The sequence below is a fragment of the Lepidochelys olivacea genome (assembly GCF_965140295.1).
Source record: "Lepidochelys olivacea isolate rLepOli2 genome assembly, chromosome: 2".
NCBI lineage: Eukaryota > Metazoa > Chordata > Testudines > Cheloniidae > Lepidochelys > Lepidochelys olivacea.
This window is the reverse complement of record NC_140412.1, coordinates 108,291,313-108,311,072: the sequence shown is the minus strand read 5'-3', so window position 1 is coordinate 108,311,072 and position 19,760 is coordinate 108,291,313. Positions and strand designations below refer to the sequence as shown.

Here is a 19,760-nt window from a genome sequence, read left to right as displayed (position 1 = left end):
GACTCCCAGTTGTTGAACATCCCAAAGCTCTCCTAGTAGCACCACTGCCTGAGCCATCTGTTGATCATCATCTTGTCTTGCCTTCATTCTCCTCCTCTAGGGACAGATAGAATCCCACTGAAGATCACCTGAACCTCTGTTTCTTTAATGTCTTCCCCAGCCTGGCATAATCTCCCTTGATGCATTTCAGCCAGAATCTAGAAATATCATTTGTTCCCACATGAAGGACAATCAGTGGATTCTTTCCTGCACCCATTAGGGCTGTCTTCAGCCTCAGGTCCACATCCTGTATCTTTGCTCCCAGAAGATAGCACACGGTTCTGTTCTCTGGATCAGCTCTGTGACAGGCCTGTCCATTTTTCTTTGTAGGGAATCAACAGTTATGTTGACTTGTTTGTTCCTGGTGTTGCAGCAAGTCCTCTCGTCTTTTGTTCTCCCTTGCAATCTTACGAGTCATCCACTGTCCCGGGGCTTCAAACTCTGGCTATTTCCATTGACTCTTCCCTTCTTGTAGGACTAGTGACTCTCCTCTTCCTTCATGCCCTCCCATCTTCTGTTACTGGCTGTTATGCCCCTTCTCCATTTTCAAACTCAGCAAATCTGTTCCTGAGTTCTATTTCTCCTTCACTAGCTGGTCTTCTCTGTCTGGTTCTTGTAGACACATGCCTCCACTGGCCACTTTTCTGACCCATCAGTCTACCCTCCAGTGTTCTCCAGTCCAGCTTGCATCTGGAAGACTTGAGTTTTCCTTTCAGTCTTCTCTTGCCTTCCCTCCATCTGCTTGAGTCCCCTTTGAAACTCCATCATAGAGTCTACCTGCATCTCCAGACCTCGGAACTTCTCTTCCATCAGCTCTGTCAGAGTTGCTCCAGACTAGCTTGTAAATTCTGCAAATGTCAGGGTCCTTAATGGACCCTGCAAAAGTGGAGGATTGACTTGGCAGAGCTCTTCTCTGAAGCTCCTAAAAAACAAATGAAAAAAAAATCACCCCAAAACACTTTGCCCCTTCTCCAACTCACTTCATTTGCCCAGAGTGGGAAGCAGAGGAAGTAGCAACAGAGAATTCCCTTCAACGGGGCATTCTCTGCTGGTTATTTGTATCTGGGTTATGGTTCCTCTATGCCACCTAAGTCCATGCAAATAGGCCATAAAGCAGATTGAGAATATGGTCCTTCAGTATTTTCCTTTCTGGGATTAAAATATGTGGACGGTGATGAAAAATGTACAATCATAGTGATCTTGCAGTGAATGTTCAGCCTTGGCTTATGCTCAGTTAACTACTGAGCTAAGGAGGCCTCACTTAAGTCCTTCTGGATATAGGACTGCTTGATTGAGGTAAAGTCAGGGGGCAGTAATACTACTTTCCCTTATTCTCAGAAAAAACGAAGCAGGAATTTAAATGCCTAAAACTACTGTGAATGCATTGTTTGGTATGAGTAACCAAGCAGTCAAAAGATAGTAAATTCCAATAGCGCAGCCCCAGCTGCAGGGCAGCACAGCCCCAGTCACAGGGATGAGCAGGGGCAGTGCACCCACAGCCCTGGCTGCAGCCGTGGCTGAAGTCACAGCGGTCTGGTAAGGTAATAGGGTGTGTGTGTGTGTGTGCATAATATGGTGACCAGACAGCAAGTGTGAAAAATCGGGATATGGGGGGTGGGGGGGGAGATATGTAATAGGAGCCTATATAAGAGAGACCCCAAAATCAGGACATCTGGTCACTCTAATATAATATAAAAAAAGCATGGCCTGGAATACAAAGGCTGAGGCCTGTAAAATTTTTAGCTTAGTCAGATTAGGCCATAGACTTTAAAATGCTTGTGAGTGGGTGACCTAGGAATAACCCTATGGCAGTAAGGTCACAAGGGTGCCTATTGGCACATTGTTTTACAGTAATGTTATGGAAAACTAGATTGCAATAAACTGCAATTTATTGTCCAAGATCACAAGACATCTGATTGTAACATCATGGAATGTCCTTCCTGACCGCAGAGTACATGTTGTTCATAGATGCTAATGAGAATACGAGGAACTAAGAAACAACCTATGAAAAAGGGGGCAACCCAATATTCATGGTGTGTGGAAGTACAAATAAGGAAAAGAGGGTTTCAACCCTCATGCATATGTGTTAGGTGTAGTGAGAACAATATATAAAAGAGGTTCCTTGGTTGGATAAAAGTCAAGACCCCACAGGAAACCCCAACAGGAACCATCCCTCTACTGATGATCATCTGAGAGATCCATCAGAACCTAGAATATCTTCTGAGGATGTGAATAAGGCTACAGTCTTAGTCACTGCATGGGTTTTTGTAGGATTTCTATATGAATGGGTAATTGTAATATTACTTATTGCTTTAATAAAACTTGTAGTACAGAAAAAGTTTGTACTTGTGATTGTCTGTGGTCACTATCCTTGGACTTCATGTGCTCCTGGAGTCTCCAAATTTGGGAAGAGCACCAGAGGTGATTTTTCACACTGAGCTTGAAACTGTAGCAAGGTAACAAGCTGCTGGCTGCCAGCACCAGGCCGAGCCGCCAGCTCCCTGAGTTCCAGCTCTTCCCGCCCCTGAAGGCCCTCCCCTGGACAAACTGCTGGCTGCCGGTGCCTGGACAAACCTCTGGCCCCCCAAGCACCAGGCCAGCCCCTCAAACTGCCAGGCCTGAAGGCTGCCCCTGCCAAGCTGCTGCCCCCCACCAGGACCGAGCTGCTAGTGCCCTGAGCGCCAGCTCCTCCCGCCCCTGAAGGCTCCCCTTTCCCCCCCATGAAGTTGCCAGCCCCAGAGCGCCTGGCCAAGCCGCCTCACTCCACCGGCCACTGCCTCTCCCTGTCCCAAGGAGGAGGGACGTGGCGAGCAGTGGGGACCTTTGGGGAGGGAGAGTGTGGAGTGGAAGACGTGGTGGGGGTCTCAGAAGGGGCAGGGCCACCATGACCCAGGTGTCAGGCGGCAGGTTGGCGGCACTCCAGGGAAGGCTAAGCCTTCCCTGGCTATTATACCCACCGCCCATGATGCCTGTTAAGAATAGTTACAACTCTAAATGTTCTTGCTTTGGCCAGAGGGAGTTAAAACCTCAACCTTAAATGAAAATACTCTTAAGTGTGCTAAAAGAAAAGGAGGACTTGTGGCACCTTAGAGACTAACAAATTTATTTGAGCATAAGCTTTTGTGAGCTACAGCTCACTTCATCAGATGCATTCAGTGGAAAATACAGTGGGGAGATTTAGATACACAGAGAACATGAAACAATGGGTGTTACCATACACACTGTAACAAGAGTGATCAGGTAAGGTGAACTATTCCCAGCAGGAGAGTGTGTGTGGTGGGGAGGGGACCTTTTGTAGTTATAATTAAGCTGGGCCACAGCAGTTGACAAGAAGGTGTGAGGAACAGTGGGGGGAATAAACATGGGGAGATAGTTTTACTTTGTGTAATGACCCATCCACTCCCAGTCTTTATTCAAGCCTAAGTTAATTGTATCCAGTTTGCAAATGAATTCCAATTCAGCAGTCTCTCGTTGGAGTCTGGTTTTGAAGTTTTTGTTGTTGGTGAAGAATTGCCACTTTTAGGTCTGTATTTGAGTGATCAAAGAGATTGAAGTGTTCTCCGACTGGTTTTTGAATGTTATAATTCTTGATGTCTGATTTGTGTCCATTTATTCTTTTACGTAGAGACTGTCCAGTTTAGCCAATGTACATGGCAGAGGGGCATTGCTGGCACATGATGGCATATATCACATTGGTAGATGTGCAGGTGAACGAGCCTCTGGTAGTGTGGCTGATGTGATTAGGCCCTATGATAGTGTCCCCTGAATAGATATGTGGACACAGTTGGCAACGGGCTTTGTTGCAAAGATAGGTTCCTGGGTGAGTGGTTCTGTTGTGTGGTGTGTGGTTGCTGGTGAGTATTTGCTTCAGGTTGGTGGGCTGTCTGTAAGCAAGGACTGTCCTGTCTCCCAAGATCTGTGAGAGTGATGGATTGTCCTTCAGGATAGGTTGTAGATCCTTGATGATGATGCATTGGAGAGGTTTTATTTGGGGGCTGAAGGTGATGGCTAGTGGCGTTCTGTTATTTTCTTTGTTGGGCCTGTCCTGTAGTAGGTAACTTCTGGGTAGTCTTCTGGCTCTGTCAATCTGTTTCTTCTCTTCAGCAGGTGGGTATTGTAGTTGTAAGAATGCTTGATAGAGATCTTGTAGGTGTTTGTCTCTGTCTGAGGGGTTGGAGCAAATGCGGTTGTATCGTAGAGCTTGGCTGTAGAGAATGGATCGTGTGGTGTGGTCTGGATGAAAGCTGGAGGCATGTAGGTAGGCATAGTGGTCAGTAGGTTTCTGGTATAGGGTGGTGTTTATGTGACCATTGCTTATTAGCACCGTAGTGTCCAGGAAGTGGATCTCGCTCTTGTGTGGACTGGTCCAGGCTGAGGTTGATGGTGGGAAGGAAATTGTTGAAATCATGGTGGAATTCCTCAAGGGCTTCTTTTCCATGGGTCCAGATGATGATGTCATCTATGTAGCGCAAGTAGAGTAGGGGCATTAGGAGATGAGAGCTGAGGAAGCGTTGTTCTCAGTCTGACATAAAAATGTTGGCATACTGTGGGGCCATGCGGGTACCCATAGCAGTGCTGCTGATTTGAAGGTATACATTGCCCCCAATTGTGACTTTGTCCTCACCCATAACTAAGTTCAGCCACCAGGTTTGTCGTGACATTATCAGGGATACTGATCCTGACGGCTTGTAGTCCATCTTTGTGTGGAATGTTGGTGTAGAGGCTTCTACATCCATAGTGGCCAGGATGGTGTTTTCAGGAAGATCACCGATGGATTGTAGTTTCCTCAGGAAGTCAGTGGTGTCTTGAAGATAGCTGAGAGTCCTGGTAGTGTAGGGCCTGAGGAGGGAGTCTACAAAGCCAGACAATCCTGCTGTCAGGGTGCCAATGCCTGAGATGATGGGGCGTCCAGGATTTCCAGGTTTATGGATCTTGGGTAGGCATTATGCTGAAATAAATTTGTTAGAATCTAAGGTGCCACAAGTCCTCCTTTTCTTTTTGTGGATATAGACTAACACGGCTGCTACTCTGAAACCTGTCATTAAGGGTGCTAGTATCAGAAGTCTCATTTTAAGCTTTATAAAAGAGAGCCAGGTATTTGTGAGTGGATTTTCTAAGCTTCATTTCTTACTAACACGGAAATATAATTGAGAGCAATGCAGCCACATCCCTTAGATTGTACAGGGAATGATGCTTTGCTAACTCTATTTAGGGTGAGACTGACAGCTGAGGTATCTATGAGAAGTAGCTGTAGCACAGTGGCAGAACACTCCTCCATGTGTTACAGATTACTAGGAAATTGGATAGGACCTCCTGTGAGAAACTGTCTCACCTTAGTCCATGATGATTCTGTGATGTACACAAGGGGGGGGGGGGAAACGTGTGATATGGGTTTTATTTAAATTAAAATGTGCAGTGATGGTCATAAAATCAGCCTCCCAAGTATATTATGCAGTAGTACCTTTTCAGTGCCCTAGAAAGCATAATTTGCCTACGAGCTTTAAGGAGACATTCTAGCAAATATGGAAGAGGATTGCATTGCATGGAATCTGCAAGGTTAATTTAATAGCTTACTGCATGGTTACTCTCTAGTAATCAAGGAGATGTATCTAACATTAACACAGTAGAATCTGAGTAGTTTTACCAATTTAATACTTGATTAGAAAAATAACTTTTTTTTTTCTGCTGTGTTGTCACTTTTCTGAGTTGCAGAAGCTTCTTATTTGTGTGATAATATTATAGCCAGAACATAAATCTGGAGAACGTTGTCTCCAAAATTCAAAAATATTTTGTATACAAAGACAGTTTAGGAAGATAGAGCTTTGCAACTGGAATTAAAAATAGAACAAAGCTTTAAGGAAAACCCATGTGTTTCATATTTAGAATAAGTAAATCATTATCTCTGTAAAATATAGCCATTTGCAAACCATTCTTTCTTTTCCTATGAGAACTGTAAAGCTGCTTTTTCTGCTTTGAGTGTAAATGAACAAGAACAAGCCTCTCTCCTATACTGTGTCCAGAGAGAGATCTTTAATCTTAGGTGGCTTTCATTTTTATTCCATTTCATAGCAGACATATCTGGTGAATGCATTGCTGGTTTCTGCTTTAATGATTATTAATCATTGTGATTTGTTTTTCATTTATTTTGCCCTGAGCTTTCTATCCAAAATGAAGTCCTCCTGATCTCATTAACCACAATTCTGCCTGAATTTGTGGAATAAAACACTTAATTAGCTGTACAACACAGAACCATCCCAAAAGAATAATTTCAAGGAAACATATGAACCAGTTTTGGCAAGTCTTTATTTTTCTGCATCAGTTTATTGGTGTCCTTTTGAGAGTTTTGTGGTTTTGCATGGTATGACATGCCTGTGTTTCTCTTTTAAATGTACAGGAATTGGCCATCTCTTTTGCACGGTTGCTGAAGCACTGTCACAGGACAGCAAGGATTGATGAATATTCTTCAGGTAGGAAACGGGCTATATGCTTTTTAGTGTGGCGGTTTATTAATTTTTCCCACAATTTTGCCTTCCATTTTTTCTGGATATAGTCCAATAGTAGCAGTATTTATGTTACAGCAACAAAATACCAGTGAAAAATATCAAAGTTCCATCTCTTGCTCTTTACAGGTTTCTGTTTAAATCACCTGAGAAGTTTTTTAAAAAATATGGTGACTCTGACAATATATGGTACAACAAATTAATAACTGAAGGATTTACCAGTCTGTTTTTCTTTCTTTCTTTCTGTCAACCCACCTACCCAAGTGGAATCCAGTGGCTTCAGCCACACCAAAGTGGTGGATCTGTGGTAGAAAGCTCTGTTTTGCTGACCCTGTCTGGGTGTACACAGAAATGTAGTGGAATTTGTCCCTCACTGAATATTCTTCCAGTTCTTTCATGTAGGTAGTTGGGGTCATAAACACCAGTCTTTCAGTTGAAAGACCAGATAAGTGGCTGTATTTTTAGAAAATGCTAGCGCAGCTGCATGGATGAACTGCACATTTAGTGCCTCCCTCTCTGGACACACAAGCCTATCACCTCAATAAGAAACGTTATGGTTTGGGTTTCTAGAAGGTATTACACTGTTGCCATGTGTGGATTTCTGAAGATGTGAACAATTCACTGTCATCTTAAGTGTGACAAACTTATTCTTTTAAAGACATTTATTTCTATAAAAGGTTTGCTTAAGAGTATTCCTACATATCACTAATGTCTCTTTGTGCAGAATAGCAAAAGCCAGATATGCCTTTGCAACTCTAAAGCTGATCTGGAGAAGCAGAAACCTGGCCTTCCAAACTCAACTTTGAATATTTAGCACCATTGTAAAATCTATCTTACTATATGGTGCTGAATTTGGAGACTTATCAAGACCTTACTATCTAAAGTTCCAGGTTTTATAAACAAATGCCTTAGACAAATTCTGAACATTAGATAGCCAGAAAAAATCTGAAATGAATTGCTCTGGAGGAGGATGAAACTGATAGGACAAGAAATTATGGAACAAAAGTGGGTGGGTAGAAACACATGGAAGAAAGAACCAAACAACTTAACAAGACACGTGTTGGACTGGAATCCCCAGGCCAAGAGGTGACAGGATAGATCAAGGACAACTTGGAAATATACAGCAGAAGCAGAACTGAAAGCTATCAAATTGACATGGGAAGAAGCCAAAACTGCAGCAAGAGACGGCCAAAGATAGAAGGCAGTGGTGAAAGCCCTATATTTTGCATGGAAGAAAGAGGCATAAATTACCCTCTGCTTGAATAAATTTACTTAAACCCCAATTCTGTCACATGCACAAGTGCTCTTATGTTCTTAAATAATAGGATTATCAGTAATACATGTTTGTCTAGAATGCTGGACACAAATGGAGCTTTGTGATTGTCCCCTTTATACATTGAATAGGCACTATTGCACAGGTGCGACAACCAGTTTTCCTCTCTTTATTGCTGAACTATATTTCAGATTAGCCATGAGAACCTCCTAGGCCTTGAACTTCAGTGTGATTTTTGGTGCTGCTTGGGTGGTTAAAGTAACTTGGCTTTTGGCCTTGTGGCTATAAATACCTATCAAGGATCTAATTGCAAAAACATGCACTGCCTGTTGGGTCTTATTGCTTATGAGCATGATCCAGCACAAACCCCAGAAGGCCACAAAAGCTGGCACCTTAGAAGGCTGACCTGCTCAGCAGAAAGGTTAACTTGTCACTCATGTTCCAAAACACATGTTTTAAAACCCAGCTCAGTGGTAGCAGGGAGTTGCAGAGCTACCCTATGGCAAGGAGACGAAGTATTCAAATGAATGAGTTTCCTTGCTTCTGCACTTCATAACTCCCAGCACTCACACAGCCTGCCGGAATTACTTCCGCCTCAGACAAGAATGGAGTGTTGGACAGGCATTGGGCTTGGCCTACCAGGCAGGTTTAAAATAAACAAAACTTTCCAGAAGCGAAGTGGGGGTCATGGGCTTCCTTGACTCACTGACTGCTAGAATGCAGCAGAGAGGATGAGCCAGTCTAATCTTCTCCCGATTATCCCTTGCTTATTTTTGTTCCATGTACAGGGATAGTTTTTGTGCTGCATGGTCCTTCCTATTCTGTTTAACACAGTTCCTTTCTGGAGCTCAGTCAGAGAGAGCACAATACTTTTGGGCTGCAATGCATGTCTTAAAATTCTTCCCTGGCTGACAGACTTCTAGTCCATGGGGGAAGAGCTCATCCCCAGTGAAGACCTCAGGATGCCATGAATAATCCAAGGTACAGAGGGATCCTGAAAGATGCTAAGAGCCCTCAACTCCCAGCCAATACATTGTAGCATAGGCCCTTTTGCCAGCTATGAGGCCTATCTACGAGTAGTACTAAAGCCCTATTTTTTTCTCCTTAGCTTTATTTTAATTTTTTTTCCTCTAATGCATTATGTTGAGATTCACAGAAATTTTGGGTAGGTGAAAGATTTAAAAAAAAAAAAAAACTTGTTACAAATCCAGTCCACTAAGTGACATGCGTATATATGTGACATGTTGAAGGTACAGCAGGAAATGGGAACCCTTCACGTGTTTAGTAGACTAGAGTGGATGCTGCATCAGAAGAGTAGACTGATTAAGGGTAAATTAATATTAATCCTAACCTTGTGCCAGAGATCACCAAAATGAAAATGGCTATTGTCATTCTTGTGGATGAGCCTCTTCAACATTGCAAGATTTGACTCTGAGAAATGAGATGTTAACTATTTGGGAAGATATTCTAACTAGAATAGGGAGCCAAATTTGCCAAAAAGCAGAGCTAGCTGGTGGCAGAGGGCAGTAATTCAGTGTCGTGTTGTTCCTACATGGTTGGCAGAGACCATCTGGGCAATGGAGCTGAGAGAGCTGGATAAAGGATACTGTTTTTGTTTTCCCACTTGGACTGAAATGGAGGTGTTGGGTCTGTAATCTGATCCTGAGCACAGAGCCAAGATATTGCTGTATAGCATTTCATTTTGAGCACATCTATCCTTGTTTGCTGTTGTCCCTGCCTACACGCTGAATGGAAAACGTTAAAGCAGTTCTTATTCTTATTCAGCTCTTCAAAGCTCTGGGCCTTCTCTAGGCTAAGCTGATGAAGTGAGTCATCATAGGTGGGTTGAGAGTGGGATGTGACATTCAGTTAAGTCCTTCCTCTTTGAAAAAATGATTTAAAGTTTATTTACTGTTCTGATGGCTAATATGGGAGCTCATAGTACGTTGCAGGACCAGCCATCTCAATTAGAGAAGTTTTGGGTCACCTGCTCCTTAAATGTGCTGAGGCTAGGTAGAAGGCACAATTGGAGTTGCAGCTAGCAAGGGATGTGAAGGGTTTCTACAGGTATGTTAGCAACAAGAAGGTCAGGGAAAGTGTGGGACCATTACTGAATGGGGGAGGCAGCATAGTGACAGATGTGGAAAAAGCTTAAGTACTCAATGCTTTTTTTTTTGCCTTAGCCTTCACAGACAAGGGCAGCTCCCAGACTGCTGCACTGGGCAACACAGCATGAGGAGTAGGTGAGCAGCCCGCAATGGTGAAAACAGGTTAAGGACTAATTAGAAAAGCTGGACATACACAAGTTCATGGGTCCAGATCTAATGCATCCAAGGGTGCTGACGGAGTTGGCTGATGTGATTGCAGACCAATTGGCCATTATCTTTGAAAATTTGTGGCGATCGGGGGAGGTCCCAGACGACTGGAAAAAGGCAAATATCGTGCCCATACTAAAAAAAGGGGAAAAAAGAGAACCCAGGGAACAGACCGGTCAGCCTCACTTCAGTCCCTGGCAAAATCATGGAGCAGGTCCTCAAGGAATCCATTTTGAAGCACTTGGAGGAGAGGAAGGTGATCAGGAACAGTCAACATAGATTCACCAAGGGCAAGTCATGCCTGACCAACCTGATTGCGATAACTGGCTCTGTGGATATGGGAAAAGCAGTTGATGTGATATATCTAGACTTTAGCAAAGCTTTTGATATGGTCTTCCACAGTATTCTTGCCAGCAAGTTAAAAAAGTATGGATTGGATGAATGGACTATAAGGTGGATAGAAAGCTGGCTAGATTGTCGGGCTCAATGGGTAGTGGTCAATGGCTCTGTCTAGTTGGCAGCTGGTATCAAGCGGAGTGCCCCAGGGGTTGGTCCTGGGGCCGGTTTTGTTCAATATCTTTATTAATCTGGATGATGGGATTAATTGCACCCTCTGCAAGTTTGCAGATGGCACTAAACGGGGGGGGGGGGAAGGGAGTTATGCTGGAGGATAGGGATAGGGTCCAGAGTGACCTAGACAAGTTGGAGGATTGGGCCAAAAGAAATTTGCGGTTCAACAAGGACAAGTGCAGAGTTTTGCACTTAAGAAAGAATAATCCCATGAACTGCTGTAGGCTGGGGACCGACTGGCTAAGCAGCAATTCTGCAGAAAAGGACTTGGGGATTACAGTGGATGAGAAGCTGGATATGAGTCAGCAGTGTGCCCTTGTTGCCAAGCAGGCCAATGGCATATTGGGCTGTATTAGGAGCATTGCCAGTAGATCGAGGGAAGTGATTATTCCCCTCAATTTGGCACTGGTGAGGCCGCACCTGGAGTATTGTGTCCAGTTTTGGTCCCCCCACTACAGAGGGGATGTGGACAAATTGGAGAGAGTCCAGCAGAGGGCAACAAAAATGATTAGGGGGCTGGAGCACATGATTTATGAGGAGAAGCTGAGGGAACTGGGGTTATTTAGTCTGCAGAAGAGAAGAGTGAGTCAGTCCCCAGAAGAGGAGGAAAAGTTCTACTGTTCTGTTCTGCTGTGCAGGAATGGATGATCGAGAGAGGGTATACATTGTGCAGGGGCATGCGCAGGAATTAAAATTGCAGTGCTTTGGAGGGGCATATTCTGTGCCCCCGCCATGGCCCTGGGGCCGGAGGAGCTCGTTCTCTGCACTGCAGCCCCAGGGCTGGGGGAACTGTCAGCTCCCACCAGTGCTGGAGGAGTTCTGTGCCCCCGATTATTCAGGGTGGGGCTGTGTCCCTGCTTGCTCCCCCTTGTGCACGCCCTGATGTTGCAGATGTTTGGGAGTAGAGAAAGTGAGTTGGCCAGTTTGATTAGGCTACAGTGAAATAAGGCGTGGATGTGTGCATATGAATGTAAGGAGCTAGGTTGTTTCTTGCCAGAGACTTCATAAAATTGAAAAACAGAACAAACTTTTCTGTGGCAGGATATAACTAGGCTGTAAACTTTGGCAGGATTTTAACATTTTAATACTGTTTGAAACTCTGACAATATTTATATTCAACTGTGAATCTGAAGTTGGAATTCATGAGAAGTAAAATTTTCTGTATTCTTCCTGATGCTAATTTGGTGTTAACGTTAAGCTTTTTTGTTTGTCCAGAGTAGGTTCAAAGCAAGAAATTTGAGAATCTAGAGGAGCCAAACAAAGATAAATAGTGAGCCAATTTTCCAAACTGGCAGTGACATACTAGAATTTGGAAGAAGTATGCTTCTAAGCTTCCTTTATTATTATAACCTCTTGAAAAGAATAATTCAGTCCAAATAGCTATAAATGCTTTCCAATGGAGAAGTTTATGACCCTAGTTTCTGACTGAAATGGTCACAACGTAAAAAAAGTGTGGGAAGGAGCTAAATGGAGAAGACACTGGTGGGCTAAAGCTTGGTTTAGATCAGGAACTTTGAGTTAGGAATGTGGTGTGATTGGGAGCTTCTGTCCTTTTCAAATACTAGTGAATTCAAGTGGCTAAATTCACTTTGGAAACTGGTTTTCAAGTAGGACTTTAACAGAAGCCTCTCAGATCTTTAATGGAGGGCTGCTAAGGAAAAATAAAATTCTAGTAGATTCCGAACAGTTACATGATGCCTTTCTATAGAGACCATACTCTTCTGAAGCAAATAGAACAGCACTGTAAAATACATGTCTACAATGTATGCTGAAACTGTTTATAATAAGAAATCTATTCTAGGGAAAGATGAACAAGATCAGTGTATAGAAGAACTGGCCCAATGCCTCCACTGCAGCTCATTTAAAGATCCCCTTCTTCCTCAGTATGATCCTGCAGTAGGTGCCTGGTAATCTCCCATAGTGTTAGAGCAAACCATTATTATTCATTGGCAGCTGGGCAATACACAAGGATTTTTTTTAATGGAGGGGGTAGGTATCATGTGGAGCTGGCCAGAGTTCAGAGAAATGCAGCCACCATTTTCTTTCTCTGTATGCACCTCAACTGCCTATCCGCATCTCTTTCCTCAGTCCAGATCTTCAGCCTGTGTCAATCACTATAGCTCAATTGAAACCAAAGGAGCTATGCCTTTTTACACCAGGTATGGCTCCTGCCTTTACTTTCTCCTCCTGCAAGTAAAAAGTGATCTTATTTCACTATTCATGTTTCATGGGGTGACAAATTTTGAATTATGTTGAGATAAACTAAATTATAGCTAGAATATGTAACAATAGCTATAGTTAAGGCTTAAGTGTTTGCATTTTAATTTTTTTTCCATTTGCTTATAACTGTTTGAAACGTCTTATAATTTAAGGTTTCCAGGCCTGACCTCTGCTGAGAGTGATTTTTTTTGGAAAGTATTGAGTGAATAGAGTTTAGGTTTTATTTAATTTTTTTTAATAAGAGAAGAGGGGGAATATACTTTCCAAAAAAAAAAATCTTCCGGCGGATGAACCACCCAGATGCTATATTGACTGAGGGAATAAAGGTGAAATTTGGCAGAAGTGTCTTTTGGGGGTCTTAATGAAAAATTGGGACAGAACATTCTAGTGCTAGTATCTTAATAAATCTCAACCTTAACTCTGGTCCCTTGTGCATATGTATTATGATACAGTGCATTTACCCGATCGTGGATCATGGAAAAATAATATTATGTGAATCATTCAGTACATGTATTGGATGGTATTGTACATGTATTGAATGAGGCAGGGCTATTGGGGGATCCATTTTTCATTGGCTGCTTCTACCATAGCAAAATTTGAACTTACAGAAATTCTGTATTGGAGCAGTTCCACTGGTGTAGTATGTAATGTAAGCAGAGTGCAGACATTTTTACCTGAGGCCCACAGCACAGCAGAGCCCAAAGGCAAGAAATAAGATCTACTAACAGAGCTGGTTGTTTTTCCTAAAATGTTTTAAATTATTTCCCCCAATTCCACTGTAAAGTCCCATCGTTCCAGCTTGAAGAGGACTGAAGGAATTTCCTTTAGAGCCTGTCATAATCCTTCTTTTGATCAATTTGAAGCAGTGACCCTTCCTCCAGGGCCTGAGAGCATTGTGTCAACAGCATTCCCAGCCCCTGATAGCCTGGGAGAATGAGACAGAGGCTGAGAATTGAACCCAGGCCTGTATATCTGCAGAATACTTGCCTCTAAGCAAATGGCACACCATTCATTATTTCTAATTTCCCTTTTGCCTTATTTTTGCTTTCTCCTTGTGTATCTCCGTCTTGCACATCTCCTTGTCATAACCTGTCATTCTGTTTACTTCCCCCTGCATCATTATTTGTTTGATCCTCTTTTCTCTTTCCACCTTCAGTGAGATGACCCTTGAATTACTTTGAGGATGACTCCTCATGTGCCAGGAACAGAGAGTTGCCACATTAAAGTTAATAGTGCTTCCTGGGGACAACATTTGTAGTAAGACTTGCAACAAGGCATAAGGAATTTTAATTTGCAATACAATATTTTAATTGTCTGAAGAGATGACTGTGCAAATATAATATGGCAAATTAAATTCACTTGTGAACTGCTGCAGATTTCCTTTCCCCAAAAAATGGCCCCTAGGAAGTGCTATTTTCTTTAATGCTGAATCACTGGCTCAGTAGCTTAATGCTACTGGCTCAGTCACTTTAGTCAGAAGAATTGTCTTTGGCAGTGCTGAAGATGGCTCTGAGTTACATATCTTCTAGATAGTCCAAGTAGTCTTCTGTCTGCTTTGGCAGGTACTGCTGGTAGTTGTCTGAAGCATAGACAGGTGAATCTGTTGAACCCTGCAGCAGCTGGTTCCTGGAATTCTTCAGTTTGCAGCTTCTACCGAAGTACCTAAAGAAAGGGATCTTTCTGGCCTGAAAGCCTGTATTATAAATTGCTGCTTGTTTCAGTTAAAGGTATTTCATTATCTACCTTGTATAGAGTTTCCTGGGGATTAATTATGGTACAAAGACTCTTGCAGCCCGGCCTCAGATGATAGGTGATGCGGAAGAGCTGGCTGCATTGTTAAGTAGTCACAAAGAGCCTTGAGCTTCAGGAACCCATTCTAGAAGATCAGGGGAAGGTCCTTCATTTAATGTCTGGTCCAAAAGACCTCACGCTAGCACTGCTTAATATACAAAATAATGGTGGCATGTGATTTCTCCTGCCCCCCCCCCCTGGGTTTGTGTGTGTGTGTGTTGGCAGGGGAATGGGGGGGGGACAGGACTTGCCATCTAAACCACTTCATCTGGCAAATTTATCCATGCATGTTTAATGCACTGCAACTGAAACAGCAGGAAAAAATGCACCACTGTTAAAGGGACGTAGCTGGTTTGAAAATCACACTTCTCTGAAATTTTGATAGCTACCATTGTTACAAGAAAGACTTAGGATCATGGGCAGCTGGTGACCTGGCCGTTGGAGGCTGGCCCCTCCCCTTGTGCCCAAGGCCCTGACCCTCCCCATCTGCCCCCCTTCTGTGCCTCCCCCCCGCAGGAGACTAGAGTACCCCGGCCCTGGCACTGGGCGGCCGGGGGTGATGCCCCAGCACTGGGTGGCCAGCCATGCAGAGTGCCCTAAGAACCACAGGAGGGGGCCTGGCCTGGGGGCAGAGTGTGGGTGGGGCCACACTAGGCTGTTTGGAAGGCAAAGCCTACCCTTGCCTAAGATACCTGCCACCTATGCTTAGGATGCATGAAAGACTGAAAGAGATTAGGAATTTTTTCTTTGTTCGGTGTATTTGATAGCACTCTGTGGATAAAATCAATTAAGCCTTGTTCCTACAAACACTTACACGTGTGCTGAACTTCAAGCACATAACTAGTCCCATTGAAGCCAAAACTATGAAACAAAGTTACAGAAACTAATAGCACTGGTGTTGTGTTTAAAGTTCAACGTGTGCATGTTTGTAGGACGGGGGCCCTAGTCATTTCCTCTGTCCTCTGTGTGTTTTTCACACAGCATCAGGATAGAGACACTCATTTTGAAAATAGGAAATTGTGATTGTAAATCCACAAAAATGGGTGGAGTGGGGGTAGGGATCGTGATCAGGGGCAGGTTTAGTACCTAAAATTACTTTTGACTTTTTTCAGTTGTCAAGATTTCAGGTTGACTGCCCCATTAATAGGTATAGTTCTCATGAAAATATCCAGTTTAGTGGCATATAGTCTACTGAAGGGTATGAGAAACTCATTCTGGATCAGAAAAATCACAGGTATACCATTAAAATAGAACTGTTGGTCCAAATCGTTCTAAGATAATACTCTTCAGTAATGACAGTGCAGGACCATAGTAGTTTTGCTGATTTGAGAGTACAAAACCTCTGATCTCTAACCACTCCATTGGCTATACAATACAGTTTAATGCCATTTTTTAAATCTAGGGGAAAAAACTAACATTCTTTTTCTAAATGTTTAAATTTTTCTAGGGCTAATGTAGATCCCATTACCCTTGTATGGCTCCCTTTAATAATACGGGGTAGTGAGCTTTGAAGGCAGTCACATACTACTGTGTTCCCTCTCCTTTTGGTATATGGTAGCTTGGGGAAATCAGTCAAGGAAATGCAAACTGAACTGCATTTGTAGGTATAAGAGAAATTACTGAAACATATTCAGGAATGCCAAACTACTATTATGTTGAATTGTAACCAATAAACATGTTTCTAACTAAAACCATAAGCTAGGTTTGTCTGTGCTCTGTCTGGAGAATTGAACAAGTTGTTTGTTTGAATCCTCTGCAATGAGCCTTGCAGCCTGACTTGCTATTCAGTCCCTTAGAGGAACAACTGAGCCAAGTTGTTAAGCTGAACTTGGAACTTTCTGTGCATCTAACTTCAGACCCACACCAAGCAAGCTTGCCACCCAGAATTTCTCAGTTGACTCCCCTTCTCAGGGAAAATTCTAGAATCTGCATTCTGTGAGCTTCCTTGACAACTGGCATGTGGCCCCCATAAAATTGCTTGGCACGGGCCTAATATACCTTAGACTCACACCAGTATTTTTATTAGGCCCGTCAATTAATCGCAGTTAACACCTGCAATTAACTGAGCAAAATTAGTGCATTTAACGTGTTAATGGCATATGTCTGGGTGGGGAGGGAGGCTGAACCTGCAGCTCCACAGGCAGCTGGGGGAGGGGGAGGCTTTGAAGCCCAGACCTCTGTGGGCCATTGGTAGGGTTGCCATAACTCCAGGATTGGGCTGGACTCTCTAGGAATTAAAGATTAATCTTTAATTAAAGATTGTCATGTGAAGAAACCTCCAGGAATACATCCAACCAAAATTGGCAATGCTAGTGACTGGGGAGCAGGAGTGGAAGGGACTGGAGCCCGAGCCTCCTAGCGCTGAAGATAGGGGGTCACAATTTTTTAGAGTCCAAATGGGATCACCAGCACACAAAGTTTGAGAACCATGACCATAGAGAACAGGGTTCTGGCAAGGTCAGCCTCCCTGCACCAGTCTCTCTTCCCCTTCAGCATCCTCCCTTGCAAACAAGGGCTCACTCAGCTGAAGGGAGTTATGTAAAAATAGTAATTCTACCTTTGTAAGATCAACTTTCATGATATAGATCGCACTACAGTACTTCTATGAGAAATTTGAAAAATACTATTTCTTCTGTTTATCTTTACAGTGCAAATATTTGTAATAAAAATAATATAAAGTGAGCACTGTACAATTTGTATTCTGTGTTGTAACTGAAATGTATTTGAAAATATAGAAAACATCCAAAATATTTAAATAAATGGTATTCTATTTAAGTGTGATTAAAATGACAATTAATTGCAATTTTTTAAAATCTCTTGACAGCCCTAATTTTTATTTCTACTCTTACAGCAAGACATGCTTGTCCTAATACATACAAATGATTCACAATAAGATCAACTTTTGTTGGTTCCTGTTGCAATGCCTGTTGTGAATGCTGTGAGAACATGAGAATCAAGGCTAGGGTTGCCAGTGCTGTATTTCAAAAATAAGGGACTGTTTTCTTAGTAGCCTTGCCGCACTCCTCCTGATATTTATTTTATTTATTAATAAGCAGTACTCACCTACATTCAGCAGGGGTATTACTTGCTGCTTTTTGCAGCACTAAGCAATTCCCAGTCTTGTTGTACAGATATTTAAAAAATAAGGACATCCCTTGTAATAAGGGACTTCTGGCAACCCTACAATCAACATATTGGTAGTTTTGTGTAAATTAAACTTGGCAGAATCTCTATTTGGAGAGGCCAGATTCTCCTTTTTTGTAGTATCTATCTTGAGTTTTTAGTGTCACTAGAGTCAGTGTTTGAACTGAGCATCATATCTCTACCTTTCATTATCTGAGTGCACAATTCTTAAAATATAACGTAGGTCAAGATTTTCAAAGGTAGGCTCCTAAGTCCATATTAGGGACCAAACTAAGTGGCCTGACTTTTTCAGAAGTGCTGAGCACCCAGCAGCTCTCACCAGAATTTTGAAAATCTTTACCTCATGGTCTAAACTTCGGGGTGTGTGTGTGTGTGTGTGTGTGTGCACTTGTGCACTCAAACAGCATTAAAAGTTTAAACCTAGTCATTTTGTTAGCTGTAAAATGACCTCCCATTTATTAAGATACCTTAGCAATAGGCACTCAGAGCAAATTTTATCACCTTGGTTTTATCATTGCAGATGCACATAATTATGTACAGGTCTAGATGTAGCAATTTTTACACTACTTGTCACAGAACTAGTCAAGCGATCCCTTTTGGCCAATTGGCAAACCAATGGATCCTATGTGGTTTAAGCCTCTGGGGTCTGAACAGAGTCCAGGCATGGCACCACACTCCCAGGGAACAGACCCTCTGTCCAGCAGCACTCCCTCCTCAGAGCTGAGACCATGTGGTCCAACTGTTCAGCACTTGACACCAGTCCTGGCCCCTCACACTTCTCCCATATCTTAAACACACCCTCTCCCAGAACTCCAGCCATGTGAGTGTTCTGGGTCCACAGCTTTAATCGTTCAAGAGCATGAGATAGGTGTAGCATGTAACATACAGGCAGACTTGGCACAGGATTCTAAATCATCATTGTTCTTTACCCAATAGATAAAGCACGGAGTGCAGCTCAGGTAGAAAACAACCACCATTATTAAGGCTGTGCCCCTCACTCTAGTTCTCTCTTCCCTTGGTAGTCCGTGTGGGAATAATCTGAGCTCAAGTGTAGAGGATTCTCTCTGCCTCATCAGATGCCTGCCACAGCTACCCTCTGCTTGAGCTGGTAGAAGTGGCTGAAAATCCCAAACAGAGTAGCTCCTGCCCTTTTTATAACCTTCCAGTCTCCTTTGCTCTCTGTTAAACCGCCTCAAGAGATCAAAACCTTACCAGGTAACTTCATGGGGAGATGACCTCTTCTCCACCCCCTCCGACAAACCAGTTTTCCTAAGATTTTCCTAAAGATTCATACAGAGTTCACAATCTTAAACTGCATTCCTAAAATTGTATAGAGTCTCCAAGTTGCCATATTTGTGGGTTTTTTTCTTTTGTAATCCAAAACTTAACTATAAGCACAAGTATTCTGCCATTCAGAATGTACCTTTATGCTAGGGAAATTCAATAAACAAAGATCTTTCTGTCTTGATATATTTCATAACTGAAGAGTCATCCTTTAGCTTTGTAGGTCAAGTTTAAATTGAGATTGTTCTCCTCCACTCAGTTCCTAGTAGACTTCTCCTGGTTGTTTTTATTATTGGAAGTCTCAGATTTTAGGTTTTGTGATGACTACATTAGAAATGCATAGATTAAAGCCATGAAATACACATTACAAAATCTATTTAAACTCCCTCCCCATTTTTGGGTCCATCATCCCTATCTTACCTGTATATTATATTTGTCAATAAAAGCAACACCAAACAGATATAAAACAAAACTCCCACAGACTTATCGCTGACTGAAAGCCGCTGCTGTTCTGTTCAGGAAAAAATTAGAATGCCACATTTTGTGTGTCCAGATAATTATGTGAACCCATCATGGAGCCAAGTGACCTTTTCCCCCTCTTGATAACAAAGTATAGTCATCGTT

At 42.7% G+C, this 19,760-nt stretch overlaps 1 long non-coding RNA gene across 7 annotated transcripts in view; it reads left to right on the top strand.

Moving 5' to 3' along the window:
• LOC311516678 overlaps window positions 1-19,760 on the top strand; it is a 330,542-nt gene that overhangs the window by 95,390 nt on the left and 215,392 nt on the right. For all 7 annotated transcript variants that reach the window (XR_014710477.1, XR_014710478.1, XR_014710479.1 and 4 more), the window contains one exon: window positions 6,434-6,506. This is a non-coding gene — a long non-coding RNA (uncharacterized lncRNA). The remainder of the gene's footprint in view (window positions 1-6,433; window positions 6,507-19,760) is intronic.